Here is a 9,936-nt window from a genome sequence, read left to right on the forward strand (position 1 = left end):
TTTACAAATGAGGAAACTGAGGCACCAGTGGCGGTGACGTGTGGGCGATAGAGTGGCCCTGGTGGGTGGCACGGGAGACCAGCCAGACGTCCATGGGGGGTGGAGCCAGACCTCGGGGGTCAGTGGGGACGGGGAATTGTGGGGGCTTTTGTCAGGGTCTCCCTGCCTGCTCCAAGTGCAAAAACACACGCATGCCCAGGCTCAGCCCTCGCTGCACCCCGGCTCTCTCTGCCCCCAGCGGGATGGGGGACCCCTGCAGGACCCGCCTCCCACCTTGGCTAACAGCCCCCCCCCCCTTCACTGGTAAACCACGGAGCCCACACCCGCCAGCAGGCAAATGGCGAACAAGCCACGGACAGGCGTTCAGAGGAACCTTCTTTCTCCACCAGGAAAACAAACGACTGAGCGCCACGTGCTGCGACCAGGAGGCAGCGCCAAGCCGCCAGGCAAAGGCAGCTCCTTCACTCAGGTGCCGCGGTCCCAGGGGCGGGGGCGGGGGCGCCTCTGGCTGGGGGGGGGCTGATGGCTGAGGGGCGTGGTCTCCCTTGGGGGGCCTGGAACACCCTGAAACTCGCTGCGGGCTGGGTACCCAGACCCGTGGACACACTAAAAGCACGAGTTGAAATAGGCCAACTGCATGTCGCGTGAACCATGGCTCAACGCAGCCATCGCCCCCGAGTGGGAGGGCGCGGCTCTGTGAGCCCGAGGTTTCTGTCCGCCCTGGGCTGCGGGCCCCGCAGGAACAGACACTCACCAAGCCACCCAGGCTGGGACGGCCCACCGCAGCCACGGCCACATGGGCACGCTCAGCGCGGCCGGGGTGACGCGAGCCGTGCCGTGGGCGTGAGGGCACCCGGGGCCCAGGCCTCGGGGCCACGAAAGGACGTGAGCAACTCCCCTCCCCCGTGTCATGTTGAGGACACTCTGGGACCAGCACGGCAGGTAATGAAGTACACGGTTTTCCCTGCGCTTCCTCCCTTCTGATGTGGCTGCGGGGGACACAGGGACACGGGGACACGGGGACACGGGGACACAGGGACACGGGGACACGGGGACCGGAAGCTCTCATCCTGTTCCTGCTCCCAGCACCCTCTGCGCGGGGCGTAGTGTGTTTCTCATTGCAAAGCATTCACTCCAGAGGTGGGCTGGACAGGGGCTAGCAGGCGAGGGAAGGAGGGAAGGAAGGAAGGAGGAAGGAAGGAAGGAAGGGAGGGAGGGAGGGAAGGAGGGAGGGAGGGAGGGGAGGGAGGGAGGGAGGGAGGGAGGGAGGGAGGGAGGGAAGGGAGGGAAGGGAGGGAGGGAGGGAGGGAGGGAGGGAGGGAAGGGAGGGAGGGAGGGAGGGAAGGGAGGGAGGGAGGGAGGGAAGGGAGGGAGGGAGGGAGGGAGGGAGGGAGGGAGGGAAGGAGGGAGGGAAGGAGGAGGGAAGGAAGGAAGGGAGGGAGGGAAGGAGGAGGGAAGGAAGGAAGGGAGGGAGGGAAGGAGGAGGGAAGGAAGGAAGGAAAGAAGGAAGGAAGGGAGGGAAGGAGGAGGGAAGGAAGGAAGGAAGGAAAGAAGGAACGAAGGGAGGGAGGGAGGGAGGGAGGAAAGGAAGAAAGGAAGAAAGGAGGGAAGGAAGGAAGGAAGGAAAGAAGGAACGAAGGGAGGGAGGGAGGGAGGGAGGAAAGGAAGAAAGGAAGAAAGGAGGGAAGGAAGGAAGGAAGGAAGGAAGGAAGGAAGGGAGGCTGAAGATGGGACAGGCCCCCCACATAGGAATGACCAGGACTGGGGACCAGGTGTGAGCTGGCCCCTCCCACTGGCACGAGGCTGAGAGCCTGGTGGGTCCTGGGTGGGGAGGGCAGGGGCCCCCGCCTGCCCCCGGCCCCCCACGCCCCCATGCTCCCCTCTCTCCAGGTGACCGGGAGGCCCTGCGGGGGGTGCTCTGGGCGGCGTGAGAGCTGCAGCCTCAGACGCGTCCCCGTGTCCCCGTGTCCCCGAGTGGGACGCCCAGCGGGGGCTCCAGGCCTGGCGCCCGCCCCGGCCGCCTGTTCAGGAGACGGCGGCCGCCCCACAACAGCCCTGTTCAGATTTTAACTTGTCCACATTCTTCATCAGCCGCGGTGCCAGGGCCTTAGTCACTGAGCTTGAGGGCTGATAGGATCTCTGCGCCCGGCAGCCCTGCAGCGGGAGTCGCAGGCAGGCAGGCGAGCGACACCCTCGCACCGCAGCCCGGGTCCCCTCCGGCCTCCTCTGCAGCCCCCCCGGCCCCCGCCCCCGCACGCTGGCCCGTGGACGGGGCAGGCTCAGCAGCACCTTGGGCCCTGGTGCCGGGCAGTGGGCCCTCCTCCCCAGGGAACAGACCACGCGTCCGGCTGCGCTCCGTCCGAGGGCACTGCCCCCTGTGGCCCTGCTTCCCCAGGGTGGCCTCTGCCCACACGCTGAGGTGGCACAGGTTTCTGCCCTGTTTGCCGTGTGGCTGGGCTCTGCGTGGCCCCCCCATGGGGAGGTGTGGTTACGCATGGCTGCCCGCCCACAGGGGGCCCCTGCATCCCCTTCCTCGCGGCTGGGGGGCTGGGCGGGACCCCAGGCGGGGAGCCTCAGGCAGGGGCGGGGGCCTGCAGAGCCAGGAGCCCCACAGCCCGGTGAGACCCACTTGGCTGCAGGCAGGGACCTGGGCGAAACCAGGACTTTCTGGGTTTGTTGTGTTTGCAGCGAGAACTCCACTCCGGAGAGTGGGCTGATTGGGACAGGCCCGGCCCGCGGCGCCCACATGTGCCTGCATGTGCTGCCAGGCTGCTGGGCCCGGCCCAGGAGGGCCGCGAGGAGAGGAGCGGGCGAAGCCGGGGTGGCCTCCCCGCAGGGACCCGGAGGGGCCGGCACCAGGCCTGCCTGAGGCCCGACAGCCGTGGGCAGAGGCCCAGGAGAGGCCTGGCCGGCAGGTCTTCGCTGCCTCCTGTGGAGCAGCCGATGCCCCAGAGCCGCCTCCAGCAGGACCCGGGCCCCTCCAGGCCGTCCCATCCGCCCCGCAGCCTGGTGCTCACAGCCGCCTCCAGGGGCCACGGGCACCAGGTGCTCACCCAGGGCAGAGCCACACAGACGGGGCTGGGCTTAGATCCGGCTTCGGCCAACGGTCTGCGGAGGGTGAGCCGAGGCTGCTCCCTGCACCCATGTGTCTGGGCAGTGCCCCTCCCCCTCCCCTCTCCACCCCCCTCATACCCCTCCACCCCTCCACAGTCTCCTGGGAGGGGGCTGGCCTCTGCCAAGGACTCCAGCCCCAGGGACTGAGGGTGCTGCCCCAGGAGCGGGGGGGGGGGGGGGTGAGTCCCATCCCAGCTCCCACCCCACCCAGCCCTGCAGCTGTGTCCCCCGCCTGGGGTCTCCCCGACCCAGCAACCCAGAGAGCCCCTCTCACAAAAGCCCGATGGCTGAGGCTGCAGATGAGGGAACTGGGGCTGGGCCCGCACACCCAGGAGCAGGTGGGAGACCCCGCCCCCAGTCCCTCACTCAGGGGACAGTCCCCGAGCTCCAGACACGGGGAAGGGTGAGTGAGGTCACTTCCCACCTGTCCTGTTGCACCTAGCACCCCGCTGGATGCTCAGAAACTTGGGGGGAATGAAACAGACCCCAAACTCAGACCCCAAACTCAGGCCCTAAACTCAGACCCCCAAACCTCAGACACACCCCAAACTCAGACCCCAAACTGCGTGCAGACCCACCACGCCCACTCCTGCTCTGGGCGCCCGGGCCAGGCCACCTGCCTGTGCGGGTGAGGCGCCATCTGCACCCGCTGCTGCCCCGCCAGGTGCCCCCCCTTCCCGGCCGGTCCTCCCGGGAGCTGCATCTGTAACGACCCCACACACACTTCTCTATGGAGAGCTTGCAGATCGGCTCACATGACTCGGGGGATGGAACTGGAAAGTGATTTTTTAGCGCCTGTGCCCCGAGGCCCTCCTGAAGGCCCGCTTCCCAGCGTCCACGCCACCGCGGCAGCTCCCCCGGGGTGTCCTGACGGCGAGATGGATGAGGGTTTTGGTGCCACCGCGGTGCCTGGGAGTGGCACCATTCTTCTAGGGGCCCAAGCAGGCCATGCTGCCAGCAGTCAAGTCATTCTGGGGTCACACTCCCAGGGAGCCGCTCCGATGGGCCCTGGGGGTCTTCGGAGGGGCCATGTGTGACCACAGGCCCAGAAGCACCTGCCGGTGGCCCGGGCACGACTCAGCGCAGGTCCCAGAGGCAGTTCCCGCTGACTCCCAGGCCGGGCACTGGACTTGACAGAGAAAGCAGAGCAGCCAGGATGCTGGTGCCACTCCTGCCCCGGGACACACACATGGGAAGCGGAGTCCTGCACCTCTGGGCAGTGAGCACTGCCCCCCAGGGAGCCCCATTCCCAGCCGCCCTGGGCGCTCCGTCTGCACCCGGATCTTGGCTCATACTGTTCCCCTCCTCACCGCCTCCTGGAAGCCCCCAGGCTTTCTCCATCGCCCCGTGCTCCCGGGCTTGCTCTCCACTCCTCTGCGTGGGGCAGTGGCCCTTGTGACACAGTCCCTGGGGGCCATGCCCAGAATCACCCACAGCCGAGGCCGGGCCAGCTGGGGCGCAGAGCCTGTGTGCAGAGCAGGGGGTGCAGGCCCCATGGCCACAGCCTGGGGAGGGGGGGCAGCGGTCGAGGAAACACGGGTTCCGGTTGCCTTTCGATGCGCCGGGAAAGGCCTGCGCTCGTTTGCATCGCTTCACGCTTCACGCTCTTCGAGTTTCCGCTGTTCCCTGGAGGCCCAGCCAGGCCCAGGGGGGCCCTGAGCTCTGACCGCACAAGGACCTTGACCTCTGACCTCTGCTGGCAGCTTGGCCGCGGCAGGGCTGCGTGAGCGGGCACAGGGTGCTCTGGTGGGTCAGGGTGTGCCCGGCCCTGCACACTGGGAAGGACGGAAGGGACTCAGTGAGGAACAGAAGTGGCAAAGCCGCTCGAACAGCAGCGGGGACCTGTCCCGGGGACAGCAGGCAGCGGGCAGGCAGCGTGAGCAGGGACGGGGACAAGACAGAATTCTAGAATCCCACCCCCCAGAGGGGAGGGGAGCAGCGTCCATGGGGGGCGGGGGGCGGGGAGCTCCTCCCAGGCCCAGGGTCCCCTCTGGCTCAGGGCTCAGCCGTCACACTAACCCTGATGTTGGAGGCAGGAACAGGTCGTGACCCAGCAGGAGGCAGCCGCCTGGGCTCCTGCCAGGCTCCTGTCACTGTGACCTCAGCCAGGACCCGAAGACCAGGCAGGGATCCCCGAGCGCCCAGAAGGGCGGTGGCTGCCAGTCGCAGCGTCAGAGCCCGCCCTCCTTCCAGAGACCGGCCAAGAGGACTGGGGACGGTCAGAGCTCTGGGGGCGCCCCGTCTGGCGGATCGTCCTGTGGCCACCGCATGGCGCAGGGCGGGCGTCCGGCTCCAGTCCCGAGCGCTCTGCCTGGAGCATCGTGGGGAGGTCAGCCAGGGCGCCCCTCAGTGTCCGCTCTGACCCCCGCACCCCATGCTCCCGGGAGAGCACTGCGACCAGACCTTTAAGGGAGAAGGAAACTTCCCGCTCCCCAGCCGGTGCAGGCGTGCCCGGGCTTGGGCCGACCCCCCACCCCCAACCCCCGCCCCCCGCGAGTGCCTGGCTGCCGTCTGGCTGCGGCTCCGCTAACCCGGCCCTCGGAGCAGGACCTCCGTCCCAGTACTTCCCACGGCATCGCCGCGTCTGTGATTAAACGGATGGAAATGCCGACAAGACCCGGCCTGTGCCGCGCCGGCTCCCTCCCCCGAAAGCCGCGCACCCTCCGCTCTCACCCGGGCTGAGGCGAGCCGCCCGGCCCGTGCCAGCGCGTGTGGAACGTTCCACCCCTCACACCCCCGAACGTGCACCGGAGGCCCCGGCCCCCCAGGCGTGTGTCTGCAGGAGGAGGCTGAGCCGGGGCGCTCTGCCTGCCCCCACCTGCAGGCAGCGCCGCTGGGACAGTGAGGACGGGCATCCAGGCCGGTGGCGTCTCAGGGGTCCCCCCCAGGCGCCTCAGAGCTGCTCACGAGTAGGCAAGAGGCTCATGGGGTGCGTTTATGTTAATTGATTTCAGAGAGGAAGGGAGAGAGAGAGAGAGAGAGAGAGAGAGAGAGAGAGAGAGAGAGAGAGAGAGAGAGAGAAACATCCATGATGAGAGAGAATCATGGACCGGCTGCCTCCTGCACGCCCCACACTGGGGATCAAGCCCACAACCCAGGCATGTGCCCTGACTGGGAATCGAACCCTGACCTCCTGGTTCCTAGGTAGACACTCAGCCCCTGAGCCACGCCGGCCGGGCACCATGGATCTTATCTAACACCAGGAAATGGGCCTGGGCCTGCCCTGCCTCTTGGGGCGCCGGGGGCTGGGATGAAGGTGGGCGCTCTGTGATTGCATGGGCGAGGGCGGCTCGCGGGGGATGGCGGGTGTGGGAGCTGCTCCCCCTCCTCCGTGAGCATGGCTCAGGCGCCGCAGCCTTCCTACCCCTGCCTGCTGCCCCAGAGCTGCCCCAGGAGTCACCCTGACGTCCTCCACCCACCTGTCCCTCTGTCCATCCATCTGTCCATCTGGCAGAGGTGAGTCAGGACACGGGGGCCAGTGGCCTGGGCGGTGCCCTCTTCGCTGGGGGCAGAGAGAGTGGGCCCTGGAGGAGCCTTCGATGGTGACGAGGGTGCAGGGCGCGGGAGGGTGAGGTGGGGGTCGATTGCCTCTGCAGGGGGGAGTTCACAGCAGCTCAGAGATCTGGGGGCCGGGGGTCTGGAGGGGCGGACTGCAGATGGAGGAGGGAGGGCAGGGCTGGGAGAGCTCTGCAGGTGGTGAGAGCGAGGTCCCCACTTCGGTCATTTGCTCCCCAATTCAGGGCTCTGGGGTGACAGGCAGGTGAGGGCGCTCTGTCCTTCAGTAAGCCCCTCCCGGACCCTCCCAGGGGCTGGAGACGCAGCCCCCACGCCCCCCCCCCTTTATCTCCGTGGCCTCAACACAAAGGGGCCAGCAATGGAGGGGGCAGGCGGGGCGCTCGGCCAGTGGCTCCGAGGTGACCCTCGAGGGAAAAGATGCCGCCGCAGGACCGGGTGGGGCTGGGAGGGCTCCTGGTGAGCCGGATGCGGGGTTCAGGAAGGGGGTCAAGAACAGCGCCAAGGGAAGACAGAGGGGTCTCCCTCCCTCAGCCGGACGTGCCAGGGCAGGCGGGTGCTCGCCTGGGCGGGAGGTGGAGGTCCCAGCAGACATCCAGGCGGCCGGGTGGGGTCGGTGCTGGGACTTTGGGGCAGCAGCCAGCGGATGGGGTGACCCCTCGCCCTCAGAAGCCGGTGCTGGTGCTGCTTTCTGAAGAGGCAGCCCTCCCCGCCCCCCAGAGCCTGAGCTCCACGCACAAGGCTGGGGAGGGGAAGCCCAGGCTGTGCCCCCCTCCCACCCTCGGTCACTCCAGCTCGGCTCTGTCCCGTCCTGGCCACGGACCCGCCCCCGTTCTGCCCTCGCAGTGTCCTACCCCTCAGCAGTGGCACCCCCACTCCCGGCCCAGCCTGGCCTCCTCGTCTCCGGTGTGACGTCCCTCCCCACTTGTCTCCTTTCGGGGGCCCGGGGGCCCGGCCGGCACCTCTCCTCTCGGTCACTCTCCCTCCATGCTGCCCCCCAGCCCTGGCCATGTGTCCACTGGGGCTGGCACTCCTCACAGGCCATCCCACAGCCCTCCTGCCGGCAGACACCTGCTGCCCAGTGTCCAAGCGGCCGTTCCGGCCAACGTGGCCCAGACCCCCCGCCCCCCGCCCTCCACCTGGAGGCCCCTCCCCATGTCTGCTCTGCAGGTCATCAGCTTTGGACACCCCTCCCTCGCCCGCCCCCCTGCGACCCGTCTCCCTCCCTCCTCCTCCTGCCCCTGCCTGCTGCTCCTGGTCCCCGAGATGGCTGAGCCTGAAGGCTTGCCCCTCCCTCCTCATCCTCTGCTCGCTCCCCCGCTGATTAAATGTCGGCTCCCTTCACCCGGTCACCTCACCCTCACACCCACCCTCCGCTAATCCCGCCGGAGCCTCCGCTCTGGGCACCTGGGCTCCCACCTGGTCCCAGGGCCGCGTCCCTCCCGGTGGCTCCCAGCTCTGCGCTGCCCCCCTGTGGTCAGCTCTCAGACTGCAGCAGGGGTTCTTCCAGATCCTCCATGCTCTTGTATGCAGTAGGCGCTTAGTAAATACTTCCTGGCTTTTCCCGCCTGGGGCCCTCCTGCCGAGGCTGCACCCCTGAAGGTGGCTGTGCAGGAGCCCCCTTACCCCCCCGTCCCCCCGTCTCCCCCCCCCCCCCCCCCGTCCCCCGGGGAAACAGCCCGTGTGCTCTCAGTGACAACAGGGTGACCAACATTTTCCTGAATCCAACCTATTTCTTCAGTATCTTGGAGTTTAAGGTGTTTGGGCCCAGCACCACTTCCTCCCTGGGACAGGTGCACACAGCCTGTCTCCCTCTGGGAAGGAAACAGGAGAGGCCCCACCCCCACCCCAGCCCAGCCACCGCCCGGGCCCGCAGGCGTCAGAGCTGCCCGGGAAGGGGGTGGGGGGGGGGCGTCAGAGCCGCCGGGGCACCCGGGAGGACACGGTGGCCATTGCTGGTCCCCAAACACAGGGGTGGCGGCAGGATGGGCTCCGGCGGCTCCTTTGCCCGGGGCTCACTCGGGAGGCGACGCTCCGAGGGCCAGAGCCCAGTCCCCCCCGCCCCCTGCCCGGCCCCACCCGGCCCCACGCAGCCCCTGCTTGGCATTCGCCTGGCTCAGCTGTGACCCCGCTTCATTCCTGGGAAAAGGCTACGCCAGGGTCTCCGTGTGCCCGGGGCCTCGGGACCACGGCCCGCGCTGTCTGCCTCCGGCCGGCGTGAGTGGCTGGGCCCACCTGCTCAGGCGGAGGCGCTGCCTCCCTGGCTCCCAGAGCACCGGCCAGGCCTGCATGTGAGCTCCGTCCCGTGATCTCCCGCCGCCGCCCGTCTCTCCCTGAGGCCGGCAGCAGGCATCTGACCGACCCGCTGACCCTCACCGTGCCGGCCCCCAGCCCGCGAGAAGCGCCCTGCCTGGCATGAGGTGAGAGGGTCCGGAGAGGATGCTCGTGGCCGGGAGCCTCCAGCCCACGCCGGGGAGAGCGATGACCCCCGGGGACGCTGAGCTCCGGCAGCTGGGGACAGGGCAGGGCCGCTCCGGGACCCTTAACCTGGGATGGAGCCGCCACCCCCAGGCCGAGGAGCCAGAAACCCCTTCGCCAAGAGGCGGCCGCCCAGCGCTGACCAGACACCCACCCGCCTCCTCTCGTGGCTGCGGCCCCGCCCAGCCGGAGGGCCGGGTCCCCAGAGCACCCCCAGGATGGCAGACACCCGCCTCCACGCCCAGCACCTGCCAGCCTCTGCCCTGGATAGCGCCCCCGCCCAGCGCGCCCCTCTGAGCCCTCCACCCTGGCGAAACCCCCAGGTCCCTGAGAAGGATGGAGACGGGTCCCCGCGAGGTCTGGGGGTGCCCGCGGCACACCTACCGTGACGAGCTGCTGCACCGAGTCGCTGACGTACAGCATGGTGGGCGCGGGGCTCTGCACACGCGGGGGAGCTGGCGCGCTGCGGGGCGCGGCATGGGTCTGGGCGGCCGGAGGCGTGGGCACAGGGGCGGCCGGGGGAGCGGCTGGCGGCTAGGGGGGCAGCAGCCTGGGGTGCTGCGGGGCGTGTGGGCTGTGGGTTGGCATCTTCTCTCTCTCCATCTCCCTTAGTTCTGTCAACTGCCCGCATCCAACAACAAAACGGCGCCCACCCCTTACTCCTCATGACTATTCATCGGCCCAGGCAGGCCTCAGCTTGCCCACTGCTGAGCCGGACCGCACCACGGAGGCTGCGGGAGGGGCGGCGCCGGGCCAGCGCCGGGCTCATAATGAAGCCACACCTGCTCCCTCTGAGATGCCGCCCACCGGGGGCCCTGAGGGGCATGAGCT

The sequence above is a fragment of the Myotis daubentonii genome, chromosome 3 (genome assembly GCF_963259705.1).
Source record: "Myotis daubentonii chromosome 3, mMyoDau2.1, whole genome shotgun sequence".
Lineage (NCBI taxonomy): Eukaryota > Metazoa > Chordata > Mammalia > Chiroptera > Vespertilionidae > Myotis > Myotis daubentonii.